Source organism: Myotis lucifugus, unplaced genomic scaffold (assembly GCF_000147115.1).
Source record: "Myotis lucifugus unplaced genomic scaffold, Myoluc2.0 scaffold_4, whole genome shotgun sequence".
Taxonomy (NCBI): Eukaryota; Metazoa; Chordata; class Mammalia; order Chiroptera; family Vespertilionidae; genus Myotis; species Myotis lucifugus.
The window spans coordinates 2,106,818-2,130,485 of NW_005871052.1; the positions used below are offsets into that span (position 1 = coordinate 2,106,818).

At 37.8% G+C, this 23,668-nt stretch overlaps 1 pseudogene; it reads right to left on the minus strand.

The window, feature by feature from the left end:
- Window positions 1-1,257: 1,257 nt before the first annotated feature.
- LOC102417655 lies at window positions 1,258-23,284 on the minus strand (annotated as a pseudogene).
- Between the last annotated feature and the right edge of the window lie 384 nt (window positions 23,285-23,668).

Below are 23,668 nucleotides of genomic sequence, written 5' to 3' on the forward strand. Positions count from 1 at the left end.
CTCTGGCAGGGCCCTAGTGCAGGGAGCAGCCGGAGCTTCATTGGGAAAGAAAGTTCACAGGCCGAAGGCTCCCTCTTCAAGCACTGACCGCTGGTCATGATCTGGCCCCCAACTCCCATCCACAGGGCCCTCCTCACAGAGTAAAGGGCGCCAGGCGAGGCCTCTTCCTCGCCATCCCCATTGACCCGTTGGCCCTCCTGAGTCTGTGAGGACAGATTGTGGGGCCCCCCTGCTGGGCAGCGCAGCCACAGCTGCAGCCCTGAGGCCAGGCGCTGGGCTCCGAGCTGGGGTCCCCAGTGCCGCAGCTCCCTGATCTGCAGCCCCCCCCATCTATACTCCGCTGGTCCACAGTCCCCCTGGTCCATAGCCCCCTCTGATCTGCAGCCCCCCTGATCTGCAGCCCCCTGTGCAGTGACTCTGGGCTCATTATGAATGAGTCATTATTCCAGGCCCAAGGGTGTGCTGTTGCTTGGGGGCTGGTGGAGCTGGGAGCCTAAGGCTGCTCAGGTCCCTGCTGTTCAGTCGTCGCTTTACAGCATTCGAGCTAATTTGCATATTTCATATATATATATATATATATATATATATATATATATATATATATAGAGAGAGAGAGAGAGAGAGAGAGAGAGAGAGAGAGAGAGATAGAGATATATAGACTAGAGGCCCGGTGCATGAAATTCATGCCGGGGCGGGGGTGTCCCTCAGCCCAACCTTCACCCTCTCCAATCTGAGAGTCCAGAAGTTGTATTCCCATTTTTGGCATCTCTGGTAGGTAGGGCAAGACTGGCATCTCCACAGATCCCAGAGCAGTTAAGGGGTGGGGGAGAGAGAATAGAGAGAATGGGTGGAGAGAGAGAGAGAGAGAGAGAGAGAGAGAGAGAGAGAGAGAGAAAAGTCATATGTGTCTGAGAGAGAATGTATATGTGTCTATAGAGAAACAATAGTTGTGTATGTATCTATGAGAGAGAGAGAGAGAGGATCTGAAAGATAGGGTTCTGGGTGTGTTTCTGTGTAAAAAATGGGGAGAGAAAAAGATTGAAAATAAGGGGGAAAAGGGGAGACAGACCCCACCTTCCCCTTAGGGGACCCCCTTCTCCTTGCTATGTAGTCAGCAACCCCAGCACTGAGTCGGCTAGGGTAGGGCGACCCCATTTGCCCTTCTCCATCTTGTGTTTCTCCTGTGTCTGGGATGCCTTTGTCCTCTCATCAAGAGTCACCTCATGAGCCCCCACCCTGTGGCCCTGATGGGTGAGATCAGTGGGAAGTGTCAGAATGAGAGCTCCCTGGTCTTTCTGTTGGGGACGTCACTGAGGACGGGGTCACAGCCTCCTGCCAGCGCCGTTTGCCCTAATTTCCCGAGGGCTGTCCATCTGGCCTCCCTGAGGTTATCTCCGTGGCCCCCTGGGCCCATCGAGTGTTGAGTGATTCCACCTGGGAAGCAGGGTAGGAATCTCCCTTGAGACCGGGCATCCCCACAAACATGTCTCCAGATCCTGAAAGATTGAAAGAGCCGCCAGAGCCTGTCGAGGAAGGGGGTGTCGGGGAGCTGGTGCGGCTGTGGGCCCCCTGGGCGACAGACACGGTGGTCTTGACAGCATAGATGTTTGCCTCCTCTTGAAACTTTCTGATATTTTTCTTATAGTGAATCCACTTGTTGCAAAACAAGTTGAAGACCTGAGAGACAGTGATGCCACACTTCTTGGCAAACTCCTCCTTAGCCTCCTCACTGAGATATGGGTTACTCAGGTGGGAATACAAATACAGTGGGGCCTTGACTTACGAGTTTAATTCATTCCGTGATGGAGCTCGTAACTCAAATTACTCGTATGTCAAATCAAAATGTGAATGAGTGAGACACGTGATGCTGGGCTGATGTTGTGGCGTTCACTGTGACGTTCTCTGCGCCAACTAGCAGTGGGGTATCTGAAGCTGGCTCATAACCCGAATTTTAGCTCGCAACTCAAAGCAAAAAATCGGCCAAGAGACGGCTCATATCTCGAAAAACTCGTTAATCGGAACACTTGTAAGTCAAGGCTCCACTGTACTCATTTAGGACCTCGGTGGCCTCTTTGCTGAAATTCCGGCGTTTCCATCTGGCATCCAGGAACCCGGAGCGCAGGATCATGGCAGCCTCACAGGTGGCCACTTCCGCCAGGGGCCACTCCTAGGCCAGATGGCTCAGGGTGCCTGTTCGTGACCCCCAGCTGGGACAGCGTCTGGGCTGGGCAGCACCCCGGGCGCACTCGTTCCCCCACAAGTGGCCACTGCCGCTGGGGGTGCTCCTGGACCACGCCTGACTGGTCGTGACTATTAAGCACCTGACTGTTCCTGACTAACTAGCATATCTGGGCTAATTAGCATATCCTCTCTTATTATACAGGATTATTGGCTATATTCCTTATGCTTTACTTGGGTTGGGTGAAAAGGTAAGGGATTAAGAAGTACAAAATGTCATTTTAAAATCTTTTTTTAATTTTTTTATTGATTAAGTTATTACATATGTGTCCTTATCCCCACATTACCCCTTACCCCCTACTCATGCCCTCATCCCCCCTGTTGTCTGTGTCCATTTGTTAGGGCCCAGTGGTTCTCAACCTTCTGGCCCTTTAAATACAGTTCCTCATGTTGTGATCCAACCATAAAATTATTTTGGTTGTTACTTCATAAGTGTAATATTGCAACTATTATGAATTGTAATGTAAATATCTGATATGTAGGATGGTCTTAGGCAACCGTTGTGAAAGGGTCGTTCGGCCACCAAAGGGGTCGAGACCCACAGGTTGAGAACCGCTGGGTTAGGCCTATATGCTTGCATATAAGTTCTTTGGTTGATCTCTCTCCCTTAACCCCACCTTCCTCTATCTTCCATTTGAGGTTTGACGGTCTGATCGATGAGTCTCTGTCTCTGGATCTGTTTTTGTTCATCAGTTTATGTTGTTCATTATATTCCATAAATGAATTAGATCATGTGGTATTTATCTTTCTCTGACTAGCTTATTTCACTTAGCATAATGCTCTCCAGTTCCATCCATGTTGTTCCAAATGGTAAGAACTCCTTTTTCACCACAGCGTAGTATTCCACGGTGTAGATGTACCACTGTTTTTTAATCCACTCATCTACTAATGGGCACTTAGGTTGTTTCCAAATCTTAGCTATGGTGAATTGTGCTGCTATGAACATAGGGGTACATATATCCTTTCTGATTGGTGTTTCTGGTTTCTTGGGATATATCCCTAGAAGTGGGATCACTGGGTCAAATGGGAGTTCCATTTTTAGTTTTCTGAGGAAACTCCATACTGTTCTGCACAGTGGCTGCACCAGTCTGCATTCCCACCAGCAGTGCACGAGTGTTCCTTTTTCTCCACATCCTCACCAGCACTTTTCATTTGTTGATTTTTTTGATGATAGCCATTCTGACAGGTGTGAGATGGTACCTCATTGTCGTTTTGATTTGCATCTCTCAGATGATTAGTGACTTTGAACATGTTTTCATATGTCTTTTGGCCTTTCTTCTGTCTTCTTTCGAAAAGTATCTATTTAGGTCTGTTGCCCATTTTTTGATTTGATTGGGTTGTTTACCTTTCTTTTGTTAAGTTGTATGAGTTCACTGTAAATGTTGGAGATTAAACCCTTATTGGTGATAACATTTGCAAATATGTTCTCCCATGCCAGTGGGCTTTCTTGTTGTTTTGTTGATGGTTTCCTTTGCTGTGCAAAAGCTTTTTATTTTGATGTAGTCCCATTTGTTTATTTTCTCTTTAGTTTCTATTGCCCTAGGAGCAGTATCAGTGAAGAAATTGCTTTGGCATATGTCTGAGATTTTGCTGCCTGTGGATTCCTCTAGTATTTTTATGGTTTCCTGTCTTATGTTTAAGTCCTTTATCCATTTTGAGTTTATTTTTGTGTATGGTATAAGTTTGTGGTCTAGTTTCATTTTTCTGCATGTATCTGTCCAATTTTTCCAACACCATTTATTGAAGAGGCTGTCTTGACTCCATTGCATGTTCATGCCTCCTTTGTCGAATATTAATTGAGCATAGTGGTTTGGGTCGATTTCTAGGTTCTCTATTCTATTCCATTGATCTATATGTCTGTTCTTGTGCCAATAACAGGCTATTTTGAGAACAGTGGCTTTGTAAAGCAGCTTGATATCTGGTATTGAGATCCCACCTACTTTGTTCTTCTTTCTCATGACTGCTGCAGCTATTCAGGGTCTTTTTTTATTCCAGATGAATTTTTGGAAAGTTTGTTCTAGGTCTGTGAAATATGCCGTTGGTATTTTAATGGGGAGTGCACTGAATCTATGGATTGCTTTAGGTAGTATGGACATCTTGATGATGTTGATTCTACCAATCTATGAACATGGCATGTTCTTCCATCTGTTTATGTCTTCCTCTATCTCCTTTTTCAGTTTCTTATAGTTTTCCGCATATAGGTCTTTTACCTCCTTAGTCAAGTTTATTCCTAGGTATCTTAATTTTTTTGGTGTGATGGTAAATGGGATTGCTTTTTAAATCTCTCTCTCTCTGTAAGTTCATTATTGGTGTATAGAAATGCCATAGATTTCTTGACATTAATTTTTATCCTGCTACATTGCCGAATTCATTTATTAAGTCTAATAAATTTTTGATGGAGTCTTTAGGGTTTTCTATGTACAGTATCATGTCATCTGCAAATAAGGACAGTTTTGCTTCTTTTCCAATTTGGATGCCTTTTATTTCTTCTTCTTGTCTGATCGCAATGGCTAGTACTTCCAGTACTATGTTGAACAGTCATTTCATAATCTTAACAAATTAGTTCAGCCATTAAAACTAAGAAATTCATTAGATCATTTCTTAATTTGGTGATGTTGTTAGTATGGGGACACACCTATAATATACAATTGTATCCTAACTAGACATTGTTCTGTAAGAAATGGACTTATGGAGTGTATAAGCCTCAGTGTCTGACAGGTGACATCAAGTGAACTCCCAGATTCACAGGGAATATGAAGATAACAAAAAAGGTTCCATTAATGACCTGTATTATACTTCACAGTAATTTTTTGACTCCATATCTGTCTTTTAGTAAAAAGTGTCATATCACTTACAATGTATGATGTTAGTCTTTAATGAATTTGCATGAAAATAAAATGAAAGCATGCTATTTGCAAAGTTTTAAGTCTTTTAGGGCTTAAACGGGGAATTTCAGAGTAGAAGAGAGAGAGTATGATAAGGAGCCCCTTTACTTTCTAAAGGAATTAAGGCACACTGCTCATGGAACTTGACTCTCCAATAGTCCTCCTTTATGTCAATTATACGCACCTCTACACATTAAACATTTCTTTATAAGTTTGCTTTGGGAAAGCCTTACTTCCAAGAATGTCCAATTATAATTTAATGCCAAGGAAAAAAGGCAGAATATCTAAGTATTTTCAACAAGCCCAGTTTCAGAAACAATGAGCCAGATGTTGGGCTAGCAAATTATGGGCCAAATCCAGATGCCCCCTATCTGTTATTGTATGATCCAAGAGCAAAAGATTTGCACATTCAAAAACTGCAAAAAAGTAAGATGTAAAAATGTGTATTAACCCATTAGTGAGAACCATTGCTTCAACAGTTGAAGACATTTTCTCTTGGTCTGCTAAACTTAAAATATTTAAGATCTAGTCCCTTACATAAAGACTCTTTTTGACTCAGAGTCCATGAGTTTATGCTTTTAAGTAAGATAGAAAGTCTCTTAGTACTCTGTTTCCTATAGAGAAATGATCAATATGCTTAAATTTATCAAAGGTTAGAGTGCTCTTTTTGAATTTTAATAGTGTTAAAGTTATAAAGTAGCTTGCCCCTAGATAAAATTTGGAATTTATAAATCTGAAAAGGGAATTTGTGAGTTGCCTAAGAGATTCTTTGAGGATCTTCTTATTTGGGCTGAAGAAAAAATGATCCAATTAACTCACAAAAACTACACATGGAAACCTTTTATACATTAAAAGATTTTGTATAATTACCTAGTGCTGAACCATCTAATATTTTTCCCCTACACCAGTGGTCGGCAAACTGTGGCTCGCGAGCCACATGCGGCTCTTTGGCCCCTTGAGTGTGGCTCTTCCATAAAATACTGACTTCTGCGCATGGGCCACGAAGTTTCAATCGCACTGTACGTATGTGCCCGCACATGGTATTTTGTGGAAGAGCCACACTCAAGGGGCCAAAGAGCCACATGTGGCTCGCGGGCCTCAGTTTGCCGGCCACTGCCCTACACCTAAGAGATGCCAAAAAATATAGTTAATGTGTGGGATTCTTAGTAATAGATTCTCTGTTTCTTCAAGAGTAGAAATGGGGATTTCACACATAATGGGAGGCTGCTACGAAGACGGGATAATGAAAATCATTCCTCTTTCCTTTCTATTTTATTTTATTTTTTTACCAATGAAATTTTAATTTATTTATTTCTATGTACCCTTGTAAACTTTCTGTTTTAAATTTAAGCTTACAAGTCCTTCAGTGAAGCCTCCACCCTGTGAATGAGAAGAGTGGACATAATACAAATTAATCACTTCTTCATTTGACAATTGACAAAGAGAAAATTCTGAGATATTCTAAATTAAATTACAGCAGACCAGAGGATCAAAGAAAGAGGCAAGAAAGGGTTAATCAGTTAACAACTGCAGGGCAAAAACAACAAAAGACTGCCTACATTTCTGAGTGTATGTTGGAATTTTGAATTAACTTCCAGGTGGCTATTATATGATTATCCAATAGAGAGTAGCCAGGCACTATGAACCTCAGGAGCCTTTATATCTAGCTTACACATGAACTTTCCAATGTTGGCTACAACCAATCCAAAGGAGCAAACAATTTTTCCTTACTGACTTTTCCCCTATCCCAGAACTAGCCCTGCTTCTCCCACTTCCCCTTACCTGTACCCAATGTAATTTTTTTAAAACAACTTACATCTTTGTTACCCCTACTTTATGTATAAAAAAAATCCCATCAACTCCAGGACAGTGGGTATGTGGCATTTTCCACATAGCACTGCTGCTGGTGGATTAGACTTCATATCTCAGGGCATGATCCTTTATGAACCAATACAATATTTTCATCCATTGAAGTTAAATTGTGTTATATATATGTATGGCAACTATGAAAGGACATAATTTTCAAAGAAACAGAAGGAGATGCTTCTCCCTGAGGTCCTCATGTGACAACCACAGATATCCTCTGAGGTTTGTTGGATACCAGGTTCACCTCCTTTTTGGTCCCCAGGAAGCCTTTGATCATGTACCACATTTTGTGCAGATGCACATGACTTTACTGAAATAGGGAGGGCAAATCCCTCAACAAAGCACCCATAGGTGGCTTGTCCAATATGTGTGGCATTTTGCCATGAGATGGGCTGTCCATCAAGTTTCAGTATCTTTATGGAGGGGTTTCCCTTATTTGTCTGTCCATAGGAAGGGCTCATGACATGGCCAAAGAAGTAAAGTGTTCATCTGACTGTTGAATTATTGATAGGATGCTCTCTAGCCAAATTTGGGCATAATTTGGCAGTTGTCCATAAGAATTTTAGATCCCCTCAACTGTGAATTCCTCTCAGGGCCTAACCTCGCTCCTTTTGGTTGAAATCATTGATTTGTAGTGGACTGGCAGTGTTCAGGTGCTAGCATGCAGCAGGATGCCACAGGCATTTGCTATAGCATGAGAGATTTTGCCCTCAGGAGGAAATCTTCACCTGTGGAAGATTTCTGAAGATTTCCTGGGAGGTACGTGGCTTGGGGATTTTACTGAATGAGAAAGAATTTCTCTTTCTCTAAGGAGGGGATTTTCACAACGAGGATGGGGGAGTGAACAGCTTGCAGGAAATTTTTCCCTGGTTAGAAATACTAATTTTTTTAGTGTCCTTATGTTTTCTTTTTGTGTGTGTCTGTTGTATTGTTATCTTAAGAATGAGATTTCATAGGAGAACATGGGCATAAATCCTATATAGACCTATTGTCTGGGCTAGCCCATGAATAAGAAGTTGAAGATCTCTCATGGCTATTGAAACAACTTCACTGTGAGTTACATGAACATGAGGTAAAAGCTACTGCTAAAGGAATCTTAGAAACTGAGAACCAAGATTTAGCTAAAAGGCATGTAAAACAACAACAATAATATAAACAAACAAACATAAAACACCAGAGATTTTTTTTCTCATATTGAGAGTTGACTTTTTATCTCTACCATTCATTTACTGGTTTGAGTGCCTATTAAAATCCCACTGTCACTGGGCCAGACAATGGATCCTTTGAATTGGAAAACCTTCTAAATTAAAAAAAAATTTTGAGAGTTCTGGGCAAGATGGTAGATTAGGTAAATGCTGGGCTCACCTCCCATGACCTCAGAAAAATTACAACTACATTATAGAATAATAAACCTGGAGAAAAATTTGAAGATTAGCTGAACAGGAGTCAAATAACTAAGAAAATAAAGAAGAAGCCATGTGTAAACTGATATGAGAGGTGGCGATTAGAAACAGATTGGTCCTACACCCACATGTGGAGGCTGAGAATTGAGAGAGAAATATCTTAGCTACAGAGGTCCCGTACAAGGAGTGAGGGGTCCTAGCCCCACACTGGGTTTCCCAGCCCAGAGCACCACTGACAGGTAGAGGAGGACCCACAATATCTGGCTATTAAAATCATGGGGATTCTGTCTATTTTGCTGAGACAGAAGGCTTATGGAAACCCAGATGTCCTCTTAAAGTGCCCATGCATAGACTCACTCACTTACTGTGAGGGGTTTGCTGGAAACCTAAGACAGGGAGAAACAGTTATATGGCTTAAAGGGGAGGGTTGGAGTCAGGGTTGGAGTGACAGCAGCCTTGCTTCTGTGTTGAGTCCTCCTCCCACACAGCTGGCACACAGGTGCCATCTTTACTTTGTTGAGATCTCCATTCACGTGGCCAAATATGAATCTGCATTAGACTGGTGAACACAATTCGCACCAACGTCAGGGCTTGCTGAGACTCAGCTCCAACTAATTAACACACTGCCAGAGGTTCTTTCAACAGTGGGTGAATAGCCTTGGTCCATGCTGCAGTCTTTCATGAGCACACTTAAAGGTCTGCAGGCCTCAGGCAGGTGGCAGTTAGCCACAGTGTGTACTGTTCCTTTTGCTGAGTGGCCACAGACTTGGCACTGGTGCCAAATCTGAATTGCATTAATATGGTGAACACAACTCATGCCACCCAGTGACTCCCTGAGACTCTTCTTTACCCAAATTTCATAATGTCTGAGGCTCTTTCAGAAGCTGAGCCTTAGGAGCATCCGACAGGTGGTGGCAGGACTTACAGTGCCCTGTGCCTTCTGTTGAGGAGCAACAAGCCTGAAACTGGTGGCATGGTTCGTGTTATGGCCTCTCCCATGGGCCTGCAGAGTCAGCACAGACAGCTATTACCTGCAGATGACTTTGTAGCTCATACCAGGTAGCCCTGGGCTGGTCACAAACAGTGTTTGAACTTGGCCTGCATGAGAAACCATCACAAGAGGTTCCAGAACCAACACAGAGCTGGCTTCAGACTTACAACAGAGAACAACCAAATTAGCTTCACAAGTGGCATACCCAAAGAGTGGTCTCAGCAGGCACCAGAGCCTGGTAGAGTGAATTCTGCTCCATGGAGTCAGGTCTCACACAGGAACCTAAAAGTTGTGGTCATGGCTAACCTCACAGCAGGCAGCCTGGAGGTCAATCCCACCCACATAAGTGCCAACAGTAATCAAGGCTCACTACAACAGGAAGGCACACACAACCCAGATAAGGGATACTCCTGGAATATCTGGCTCACGTGATAAGGAAGAGTACAACACTGGTCACCTACTACATAAGGCCACACTGCCAAGAAAGGGACACATGATAGATCATACCTAATACATAGAAGCAAACACATAGAGGCAGTCAAAATGAAGAGTCAAAGAAAGATGCCCCAAATGAAAGAATAGGAAAAAATCAGAAAAACTATATGAAATGAAAGCAAGCAATATACCAAATATATAGTTCACAACACTCTGGTTATAAGGATACTCGAGGAACTTAGGGGAAGAAGAGAGGAATTCAGTGAAAACTTCAAAAAAGTGATAGCATAAAAAGAACATAGAAACCATAAAAAGAACCAGTCATACAAATATAATAACTGAAATGAAAAATGCACAATAAAAAATCAACAGCAGATTAATGAAGCACCAAATTAAAACTAGAAAAAGAAAAAAATAATAAAATGAGGATATTTTAAGTGGCTTTTGGGACATCAAGTATAATAACATTCAAATCATAGGGGTATGAGAAGGAGAAGAGAGAAAGAGAGAGCAAGGAATTGGGAACCTATTTGAAGAAATAATGACTAACAAATTTCCTAACCTCGCAAAGGAAATTCAGAAAGAACAGAGAGTCCCAAACAAGTTGAACCCACAGAGGCTAACATCAAGACAGAACATAATAAAAATACAAAAGGTTAAAGACAAAAAGAGAATCTTAAAAAGAGAAAGATGAAGGCAGTTAGTTACCTACAAGGGAGCTCTCATAAGTTTGTCAGTTTATTTCTCAACAGAAACTTTATAGGCCAGAGGGACTAGCACAAAATATTCAAAACCAAGGACCAAAACCAAGACTACTCTACCCAGCAAGGCTATCATTTAAAATTTAAAGAAAGATAAGGAGCTTCTAAGACAAGGAAAAGCTAAATAGTTCATCACCACCAAATCAATATTACAAGAAATGTTAAAGGAAATTCATTAAAAACAAGAGAGAAAAACATAAATATGAATAATAAAATGGCAATAATTATGACATATCAATAATCACTTTAAATGTAAATGGATTAAATACTCCAATCAAAAGACATAACATAGCTGAATGGATAAGAAAAGAAGACCCATACACATACTGCCTATAAGAGACTCACATCAGAACAAGAGATACACAAAGACTGAAAGTAAAGAGATTGAAATAGATATTTCACGCAAATGGAAATGAAAAAGAAAACTGGGATAGAAATACATACATCAGAAGAAATAGCTTTTAAAACAAAGACATAGTGGATTGTTTTAAGAAGTGTTTTTTAATCCAAATGGCATTGACATGAAACAGATAAAATTAATGCTATTTTACACTTTTATTGTATGTTGCTGGTTTAAATACAAATAATTTAAATTAAAAAATAAAACAAAGACAAACAACAAAAAAAGAACATTTTATAATGACAAAGGGATCAATCCAAGAAGAGGATATAACCCTTATAAACATTTAAGCACCCAAGGTAGGAGCACCTAAATATGTAAAGCAAGTATTGATGAACATAGAGGGAGATATCGACACTAGTACAGTCATAGTAGGCGACTTTGATACCTCATTTATATCAATGGATATATTTTTCTGACAGAAAATTAAAAAGAAAACAGTGGCCTTAAATGACACATTATACCAGGTGAATTTAATTTATATTTTTAAAGCATGTCTCCTAAAGCAACAAAATATACACTATTTTTAACTGCACATAGAACATTTTCCAGGATAGACCACATGTCAGGACACAAAACAAGCCTCAATAAATTTAAGAAGCTTGAAACCATATCAAGCATCTTCTCTGACCATAATAGTATGAAACTGAAAATCAATACAAGAAGAAACTGAAAAATATATAAACACATGGAGGTTAAAAAACATGATACTAAAAATTAATAAGTTAACAATGAGATAAAGGAATAAGGCAAAAGATACCTTGTGACAAATTAAAATGAAAACACATCACAAAACCTACCAAATGTAGAAAATAAAAATATAATGTCATAAAACCTACGGGACACATGGCTGCAATATGGGCCTACCTCAAGAAACCTACACCTAAAGAAACTAGGAAAAGAACAATAAAAAACCAAAGTGAGCAGAAGGAAGAAAATAATAAATATTAGAGTGGAAATAAATAAAATGGTATAAAAACACAATACAAAAATTCAATGAACCAAGAGCTGGTTCTCTGAAAAGATAAACTAGATTGATAAACCTTTAACCAGACTTATGAAGAAAAAGAGAGCACAAAAATAAATAAAATCAGAATTGAAAGAGGAGGAGGAACAATTGACACCACAGAAATCCAAAGGATTATTTAAAATACTACAGAAAATTACATGCCAACATATTGGACAATCTGAAAGAAATGAATATATTCCAGAAAAAACATAATCTCCCAAGATTGAATCAAGAAGAAACAGAAAATATAAACAGACCAATTACTACTAATTAAATTGAATCAGTAATTTTTTAAAAAAAAAACCTTCCAACAAACAAAAGTTTTTGATCAAATCACTTCATGGAACAATTTTATCAAACATTCAAAGAAGAATTAACACTTATCCTTCTCAAAATAGTCCCAAAAGTAAAGGAGGAGGGAAAGCTCCCAAGCTTATTTTACAAAGCCAATATTACCCTGATTCCAAAACCAGATAAAGACACTACAAAGAATGAAAATTATATTTCCGGTGAACATTGATTCAAAAATTCCCACCAAAAAGTTATCAATCTGAATACAGCAATCCATTAAAAAGATCATACACAATGAACAAGTGGGATTCATTCCACAAATGCAAGGTTACTTCAAGATATGTAAGTCAATTAATGTGATATACCACATATAAAAATGAAGGAAAAAATCATATGATCATACCAATGGATTCAGAGAAAGCATATGACAAAATCCAGCATCCATTTATGATAACACTCTTAGCAGAGTGGGGATAGAGAAAAATACCTCAAATGTAATAATAAAGGTAGTATATGACAAACCCACAGTGAACATCATACTCAAAGGGGGGAAAGCTAAAAGTATTTTTTGTTGTGATCAGGGAAAAACCAAGGGTGTCCATTTTCACCACTTTTATTCCACATTGTATTATAAGTCCTAGCCACAGCAATCAGAAAAGGCAAAATAAATAAAGACATCCAAATTGGAAAAGAAAAAAAGTAAAAGTGTCATTATGTACTTGTCAATGGCATACCATATAGAGAGAACCCTAGAGATTCCAATAAACTATTAGAACTGATAAGTAAATTCAGTAAAGTAGCAGGATACAGAATTAATATTTGTAAATCAGTTGCATTTTTATACACCCTTAAAGGACTATCAGAAAGATAAATTAAGGACCAATCCCATTTATGATTATACAAAAATATACATAGAAACAAATTTAACCAAGGAAATAAAAAACCTGTACTTGAAAAATTATGACATTGAAGAAAGTAAGAAGATACAAATAAATGGAAGAATATACCATGCTTATGGATAGGAAGAATTAATAACATTGACATGCCCATGGTACCCAAAGCAATCTATAAATTTAATGCAATCCCTATCAAAATACCATTGCCTTTCTTCACGGAACTAGAACAAATAATTCTAAAATTTATATGGAACCACACAAAAACCTGAATAGCCACAATAAACTTAACAGAGATGAACAAAATTTGAGGCATCATGTTACCAGACATCAAACTATACTACAAGTTTATAGTAATCAAAATGGCATTGTATTGGCATAAAAAAACACATATCTTGATGGAACAGAATAGAGAGCCTAGAAATTAACTCATACCTATATACTCAATGAAATATTTCACCAAGAAGGCAAAAACATACAATGAAGTAAAGATAGTCTATTCAATTATGGTAATGGAAAAACTGGACAGATTCATACAAAAATGAAAATAGAGCACCTTATTACAAAGTGTACAATAATAAGCTCAAAATGGACTTAATGTATGGCTTGAAGCCATAAAACTCCTAAAAAAACAAGCAGAAAACTCTGAGATTTCTTTTACTAATATTTTTTCTTATATAGTTCCCCAAGAAAGAGCATCAAAATTAAAAATAAACAAATGGGACTTCATCAAACTAAAACTTTTTGCACAGCAAAGGAAACCATCAACAAAATGACAACCCACTGAGTAGGAGAACATATTAACCAATGATACATCTGATAAGGGGTCAATATAAAAATTATAGAGAACTCATACAATAAAAATAAACAATTTAATTAAAAAATAGAGAACCTAAATAGACACATCTCCAAAGAAGATAGAAGGCCAATAGATGTAAGAAAAAATTCTCAACATCACTAATCATCAGACAAATGCAAATTAAACCCATAATGATATATCACCTCATACCTTTCAGAATGGCTATTATGAGTAAGTCAGAAAATGATAAGTGTTGGTGATAATATGAAGAAAAGTGGACCCTCATGCCTTTTGGGGGGAATTGCAAATTTGTGCTGCCACTATGGAAAACTGCTATAGACATTTCTCAAAAAATTTTAAAAAAACCCCACACAATTACTTAATGAATAAGCAATTTAACTTCTTGATATATATTTGAAGAAATCCAAAACACTAAGTCAAAAAGTTATATGCACCCCTATGTTCATTGCAACATTATTTACAATAGCTAAAAAAATGAAAGCAACCTAAGTTCCCATGAAAAGATAACTGGATAAAGAAAATTTGGTACATATACATGGTGTCCTAAAAGTTGTATACACACTATGTCTTTAGATTATTTTACATTTTGAAAATGAAATGTATTTTAATAAATGCTGCTTTTATAATTATTCAAAATGTGTACACATTTATTAGGGGCACCTTATATATACAAATCAAATCTTACTTGGCCATAAAAGATGAAATCTTACCATTTGTTAGAACATAAATGGACCTAATGGGTATTATGTTAAGTAAAATAAGTCAGACAGAGAAAGACAATTATCATATGATTTCACATATACATGAAATTTAAAGAACAAAATAAATTAACAAAAAAATAGAAACAGACTAATAGATACAGAGAACAAACTACCAGATGGGAGTTGGGTTGCAGGGCTGGGTGAAAAAGATGAAAGGATTAAGAAGTACAAATGGGTAGTTAAAAATATTCTTGGGGATATAAAGTACAGCATATGTAATATAGTCAATAATGTCATATCTATGAATAGTGTCAGGTGGGTACTAGACTTATGGGGACAGGGAGGATACTTTCATAAATTATATAAATGTTTAACCATTATCATGTATCCCTGAATCTAACAGAAATTGAATATCAACAAAAGAGTAATTGGTAAAAAGTTGTCAAATTAAGACATATTTCATCCAAAACAATTTTAGAGAGCTCTCATGAAAACAGCTGCTTTATTTCTACATATAGAAAGAACATTTTTAAAAATAGAAAGAGATTAAAAACCATGGCAGAGAAAGTGGATGCTACACAGACATGGTCCCAGGAACAAACTGGAATTACAACTAAAATACAGAAAAACTTCCTGAATAATCAATGGAAGACTCACAGGAGAGAACCCTGGTACCTGAGAACTGAAAGTGGAGATCACATAGAGAATGGTAGGAGAGGTGAGCGCCCACGGACAGCCACTGAAGTTCTGGAGAGATATCTCAGCTGTGGGGGGTTGCCACTGAGAACTCTTGGATCTAATCCCCAAGCTTTGCCCCCCAGCAGAGAGCACCACAGCTGAGAAGGGTACCCACATAACATCTGGCAGTCAAAAGCAGCGGGATTGCTGTCTGCCAGGGAATGATGGCTGAAAATTCAGGCACCTTCTTAAAGGGCCAAAGCACAAAATTCACTGTGGAGCCACCCACCCACCTTGTGCTCTGGCAGAGGGAGGGTGGAGTGGATTGCAGCCATGTGAGCAGAAGGCAGGAATGAGGACTCGGGGGTTAGAGCTCAGAAGGCAGACACCCAAGTTTCCTATGCTGAGTAATTTCCTCACATGTCAGAGGACATCTTTCCCACACAGACATTTGCCTTGCCTGCGGGGAAGACAGTTGCCCCCCCCCCCCTAATTGGAAAACACCTTGCCCTGAGACCACTTAAGAGACTAAAACTAACAATTAGGCTCTAGGCAGAAGCAACTGCCCCAGCCTGTTAAACAAAAATGAACAAACAAACAAACAAACAAAAAACTCTCTCCACACCTGATGATAATTGCCTGGGGTTAATTCAAGTTGGAAACCTATATGTCTGTAGGCACAGGTGGTCTCTGGAAGCTTTGAGTCTTTGCCTGATCTAATTAGTCAGAAACACCATTTGACACCTTCCTACACTAGAGATCAAGAGTTGTAGAGGATCTACCCAATACATAGTAACAAACCCAAACAACCAAATGAGGAAACAAATAAACAACCCCAAAATGAAAGAACAAGAGAATTCTCCAGAAGAAGACACAAATGAAGCAGAGAAAAGATATACAGGTGACCAAGAGACATATGAAAATATGCTCAAAGTCACTAATCATCCTAGAGATGCAATCAAAATGACAATGAGGAATCGTCTCACACCTGTCAGAGTAGCTGTCATCAACTAATAAATAAATGATAAGTGCTGGCAAAAATATGGTAAAAAGGGAGCCCGGGTACAGTACTGGTGGGAATGTAGACTGGTGCAGCCATTATGCAAAACAGTATGGCGTTTCCTCAAAAATTTAAAAATGGATCTGCCATTTGACCCAGTGATCCCACTTCTAGGAATTTATCCCTAGAAACCCGAAGCACCAAACAGAAAGAATGTAGGCACCCCTATGTTCACAGCAGTACAATTTACAATAGCTAAGATCTGGAAACAGCCCAAGTGCCCATCAGTAGATGAGTGGATAAAAAAGCTGTTGTACATTTATATCATAGAATACTATGCAGCAGTAAAAACGAATCTCTTACCCTTTGAGGCAGCATGAAGGGACCTAGAGAGTATCATGCTAAGTGAAATGTGTCAGTCAGAGAAGGACAAGTATCACATGAAGGAGGCTAGTCACTAGGGTGAGGAAGCCAGGCGTTGCTACGTGATATCATTACCCGGCACCCACAGTCACCATATCCGGGCTGGGCTGGGCTGTGGGCTGCATTTTACTCCATGGCAGCGTTGGCTGTGATTTGGTAGGCTGTTGCTCTGGGGTGGTGGTGGGGCCTGTGTCCCACTTGGGGGAAGCCGAGCGTTGCTTTGTCAGCACCAGGTCTGCACTGCTGTTTCTCTGTAAATGGCCAGTGCGTGTCACAGCAGCTCCTGCATTGAGTGTCTGTCCCCTCGTGGTCAGTGTGCATCATAGTGACCGGTCAGCATATTAGTATATATATAACAACAATAAATTGTTTAAAAAATAGGAAGAAATATAACAACCTGTATTATGCTTTTATAATTTACTATCTTAGCTTCTCTTTGGTTCTACACATTGTAACAAAAAAACTAGTGTTGTCCAGTAGTTGAGCATTGGCCCATGAACCAGGAAGTTATGGTTCAATTCCTGGTCAGGGCACATGCCCATTTTGCCAGCTCAATCTCCAGTAGGGGGTATGTAGGAGGCATCCTGTTGATGATTCTCTCTTATCACTGATGTTTCTATCTCTCCCTCTCCCTTCCTGTCTCTGAATTCAATAAAACAAAAAACAAACAAACAAAACCATATCTGGTTTAGGGGAAATGTTTAAGAAAGTGTTGGCAGGGAGAAAATAAGATAAACAAATTTAATAAATAAAATAAATAAAGTAATATTTATAGAATTATGAAAGATGTAATGTTTAAAAAGGTAAATTAGTTGTCTCTACTTGAATGTTCTAATATGAATGGGCATTATTTTTATTTTGGAAACATTTCTCCCTCTACCCAGTATGGCAGAATAAAATCCTGTTGAAAAAATTTTAATGGAATCTGTAGAAAAAAATATAGGAATCCATAGAAATAAGGCTTTTTATTGAAATGATTTTGTTTCTTTTACCTGATTGGAAACCATTTCCCCTACCAAGGATTGTAAAACAGAAGACATGTAAATCTCCCCTTCTAAGAAAGGGAGAATCTTTAAGGCAGCAAGAGTAAAGCAATTTGTTATCTACAAAGGAACTCCCATAAAGTTGACAGCTGAATTCTTATCAGAAACTCTACAGGACAGAAGAAAATGGCATGAAGTAATCAAGGTAATGAAAAGCAATAATCTGAATCCAAGACTACTATATCTAGCAAGGTTATCATTTAAAATAGATGGTGAAATAAAGAGCTTACCAGACCAAAAAAAACCAAAAAAGTCTAAAGGAGTTTATCACCAACAAGTCAACATTGCAAGAAATTCAAAGGGACTTTTGTAATAATAAGAATAGCAAGGGAAACATAGCCATAAAGAATTAAAATGGCAATAAAAAAGTACCTATCAATAATAACCTGAAATGTAAATGGATTAAAAGTTCCAATCACACATGTTAGCTGAATGATTACAAAAACATGACCCACATAAATATTCTTTCTATAAGAGATCCATCTTAGAACAAAAGACTCACACAAGAGGAGAGTGAAGGGATGGAAATGAAAAAAAAGCTGGGTAGCAATATTCATATCTGACAAAATAGAATTCAAAATGAAGGCCATACCATAGACCATAAAGGTCACTAAATAATATTAAAAGGATCAATCCAACAAGATGATATAACCCTGGTAAACATATATGCACCCAATATAGGAGCAAGTAAATATATAAACACTTCTAGAGGACTTTAAGGGAGAGATCAACAGTAATACAGCCACAGCAGAATATACATTCTTCTCAAGTACATGTGGGTCATTCTCAGAGATAGACCACATGTTAGGACAAAAAAACCCAAGAATCTACAAGTTCAAGAAGATTGAAATCATATCAAGCATCTTCTCATATAACAATGGAATAAAATTAGAAATCAACTACAGGAAAAACAGTCAAAAACTTTCAAATGCATGGAGGATAAAAAGCATGTTATTAAACATTGAATATGTTACCAATGAGATCATGAAAGAAATAAAAACGGTTCTGAAAACAAATGAAAATTAAAAAACAATCACTGAGAATCTCTGGGACACAGGGAATACAGTCCTGAGACGGAAGTTCATAGAACTACAGGCCTATCTTTAAAAGCAAAAAAATTAATAATAAACAATTTAACTCAATAACTTAAAGAATTAGAAAGAGAACAACAACAAAAGCCCGGAGTCAGTAGAAGGAAGGAAATAATAAAGATTAGAGCAGAAGTAAATGACATAGAAACTAAAAATATTACAAAAAAATCAATGAAACTGAGAGTTGGTTCTTTGAAAAGATAAACAATATTGGTGAACATTTAGCCAGACTCCTCAAGAAACAAAAAGAGAGGAAGCAAATAGATAAAATAAGAAATGAAAGTGGAGAAGTAACAACTGACACTACAGAAATACAACAGATTGTAAGAAAATACTATGAACAACTACATGTCAACAAGCTGGAGAATGTGGATGAAATGTACAAATTCTTATAAAAATACAATCTTCCAAAACTGAATCAGTAAGAATCAGAAAAACTGAATAGGCTAATAACAACTGATGAAACTGAAACAAAAAAAACAACAACCAAAAATCTCCCAGCAAACAAAAGCCCTGGTTTGGATGACTTCACAGCAGATTTGTATCAAACATTAAAAGAAGAACTAATACCTATACTCCTCAAACTATTTCAGGAAATCCAAGAAGAAGGAACAATTCCAAGCTCTTTCTATGAGTCCAACATAATCCTAATTCCAAAATCAGATAAAGACACTACAAGGAAAGAGAATTATAGGCCAATATCTCTGAAGAACATAGATGCTAAAATCCTCAACAAAATAGTAGCAAATCAAATCCAGCAATATATTAAAAAGATCATATACCATGCCCAAATGGGATTTACTCCAGGGATGCAAGGCTGTTATAAATACATTTCACATAAACAAATTGAAAGACAAAAGTCACATGATCATATCAATAGATACAGAGAAAGCATTCAACAAAATCCAACACCCATTTTTTATAAAAACTCTCTGCAAAGTGGGTATAAAAGGATCTTATCTGAACATAACAAAAGCCTACAGTGGGTAAAGAATCAAAGGTAAAGAACTAAAGGGTAAAGAACTAAAACCACTTCCAGTAAGAAAAGGAACAAGACAGGGATGTCCACTTTCACCACTCTTATTCAACATAATACTGGAAGTGCTAGCCACAGTGATTAGACAAGAAGAAGAAATAAAAGGCATCCAAATTAGAAAGGAGGAAGTAAAACTCTCATTATTTGCAGATGATGTGATACTTTACATAGAAAACCCTAAAGACTCCACCAAAAAAACTATTAGATTTAATAAATGAATTTGGCAATGTAGTAGAATACAAATTAACACCAGAAATCTATGGCATTTTTATACACTAATAATGAACTCTCAGAAAGAGAAACTAAAAAAAAAATCTCATTTACTATTGCAACAAAAAATGAAAATACTTAGTAATGAACTCAACCAAGGGGTAAATGTCTTGTACTCAGAAAACTACAGATAGAGTCAGATAGAAACAAGTGGAAGAATATACCATGTTCATGGGTTGGTAGAATTAACCTCATTAAAATGTCCATACTTCCAAAGTAATCTATAGTTTCATTGCAATTCCTATTAAAATACCAACAGTATATTTCACAGATCTAGAAAAAATAACTCCAAAAGTTTATATGGAATAAAAAAAGACCCCAAATAGTCACAGCGATCTTGATAAAGAAGAAAAAAGCTGGAGGCATCATAATACCAGATATCAAGTTATAATACAAAGTCACCATAATCAAAACAGCCTGGTACTGGCACAAGAACAGGCATATAGAAGAATGGAACAGTTCAGAGACCTCAGAAATTGACCCAAGCCATTATGCTCAATTTATATGTGACAAAGGAGGAAAGATCAGTGGGGAAAAAAATGGGGATATCTGTAATACTTTCAACAATAAAGATAATGTTTTTTAAAAAGCTGTGGTTCATTTATACTATGAATTCTATACAGTGTAAAAAAGAAAGATTCCGTACCCTTTGAGACAGCATGTAGGGTCCTGGAGAGTATTATGCTAAGCAAAATAATCCATTCAGAGAAAGACCAAGTATCACATGATCTCACCCATATGTGGAATCTAATGAACATAGTAAATTGATGAACAAAATAGATCTAGAGACATAGAAGCATGGAACAGACTGATGAATCTCAGATGGAAGGTGTGGGTGGGTGGATGAGTGGAAAGAGATCAACCAAAGAACTTGTGTACATATGAACACAGAAACTAGTATGGTGAAGGCCTGTGCTGGTGCCAGAGTGGGCTCGAATTGGTCAATGGGCTAAAAAATGGACATATATAATACTTTCAACAATAAGGGATTTAAAATACATTTAAAAAGATTATTGTCTTTGTGTTTAGTTTTCAAAAGTTTGATTATGATGACTCTTGATTTGAATTTCTTTAGGTTTATCTGTGTGTGGTTCATTCAGCCTTTTGAATCTTTACATTTGAGTCTTTTGCTAAATTTGGGGTTTTTTAGTCCTCTCCTGTTTCTCCTGTCCTTTCAAAACTCTACTAATGTGAATATTATATCTTTTCTTATACTTTCTAAAGTCTCTGCTCTCATGTTTATTGTGTTTCTCAGTTGTTTTATTCTCCGTTATTCAGATTGGTTAATTCCCTATTTTTCCGCTTTCAAGTTTACTGGTAACGTCCCTTCATCCCTTTCAATCCACTATTGAACAGATCCATTTAGCTTTCTTTTTCAGGTATTGTAGTTTTCAAATTTTAAAAATTCCATTTGGTTCTTTGTATATCTTATATTTGTTTGGTGAAATTTTCTGTTCTTTCATTTGTTTCTAGCATGTTTGTAATGATTTGTGAAAGCACTTGTATGATGGCTCTTTTAAAATCTTTTTCAGATAATTTATCATCTCTGTCACCTAATAACATGGTGTTGGTGTCTTTGATTGCCTTTTCTCACTCAAGTCAGAGTTTCCTGGTTCTTGATATGAGTGATTTTCTTTTAAATTTACACCCTGAAATTTTGTGTATTATATTATGAGACCCATATCTTATTCAAAACTTTTATTTTAGCTGGCTTTTGCTGATACCATTCCCTCAGAGGAAGAAATAATGCTGACTCATTACTACTGAATAAAATGCTGACTCATTTGTGAATAGAAATCTAGGTTCCCCTCTAGACATCTATTTGCATATGAGGTGGGGGTAAATCCTTATTACTTCCCACAGGGATGGGAGTTCTGTCTTTCTACCATGCATCTGCTAATAACTCTCCAGCTGTGAGCAGAGTGCCTCATTACTGCTCCATAGGTAGCTCCCATTGACATTGGGGAGCAGCCAGGGTGGCTTCATATTTCTTGGAAAGTAGTGAAGTTCTGACTCTCCACTACGCTAACTCTGATATCACCCCAGTTTGGAGGAAAGAGGTGCCTGGTTAATGCTGAATTAGGTTAGAAGTCCAGGCTCGCCATGTGGTCTCTGCTGACACTATGGAGGGGGAAGTATTTTTACAGCTAAGCAAGGATGAAAGTCCAATAATCCCCCACTTGACCATCTCTGACATCACCCTAAAGTGTGGTGGCTAGGGAGCCTTTCTACAGCCTGGTAAGGGTTTAATTCTAGACTTCCCACTTGGCATTTGCTGGCATGCATAGTGGGTTAGAGGTACTATGTTTTCTGTGATTTTTGGTTGGAGAAGAGCAATTACATTACTAAATGGTTTCTTTTTTAATGGGTTGCCTCTTTCTTGGTCCTTTGTCTAGAAAAAAAAGATAATTTTGTTGGGCTATTTTCTTTTATTTGCTCCCAGTGACATTTCTGGTTTTTCAGCATATTCTGCTCTAAGTATACGATATATGAGGTTAAAAGAAACCTAGAGAACTTACCAACTTGTCATTTCTTGGGTCCTGAAATCTCTAGCCACTCTGCTTTCTTTTCTCCACTCTGCAGTCTTCTTACGTGTAATCTTATAATATCCAGGGTATGTCTATTTTAATTCTACTTTCAAAAAAAGAAGACTTTTAGCTTATTTTATATGTTATTAGGTGTTATTAAAACACAAACAAGAGTAACTAACATGTTTGCATGTGTGTATATAGAAAGAGAGTGAGTGTTATATCTGGGTGTTTTCTGAGGCACCCCAAAATTTTCAGACCCTACACTGGCAGTAAATATTTCTTTATTTTAAATTTGGAACTTATTTCTCAGTGTACCTCTATATGCCATACTTAAATAAATGCCACTGATTAGAAGAAATGGCATAAAACTGTATGCTGCCTGGAAAAATGAATGAAACATAGTAGCTACATTTTGCATATCTAAGGAGTAGCATTATTCTTTATAGAGGGTTTGGAGATGAGAATACTTTGTCTTACCTGACACCATAAGATAGCCTTTCGAGTCCCATTATACGGCATTTTAGGCAGAGTTCAACTAGAATTTATACCAAAATGTTTGGAAAGCCTTAATTTTGACCTTGCCCACAAATTTAGCACTAGAGCCAAAGCCTTAAATGAACTCACAGTAATGCCGTAACCCTCTCCTCTGAGTATCTTGAGGAATTTATTTGTTTCTTAATTCATCATCATAGCTTTTGATGGAAAAGTATTTAGTGATACAACAGTTTTTACTGATTTGTTTTTCTGACTCCATCTTTGGAATCCAATCTTATTAACTATTTCTGATCTTGCTATATGTTTTGGAAATTATTACTCTGGGTTGTACCTTAATTATAATGAATCCAGCCATATCAAATCAGCAGGAAGACCCAAAGATTCCTTGAGAGAAAATCAGGTTAGTTC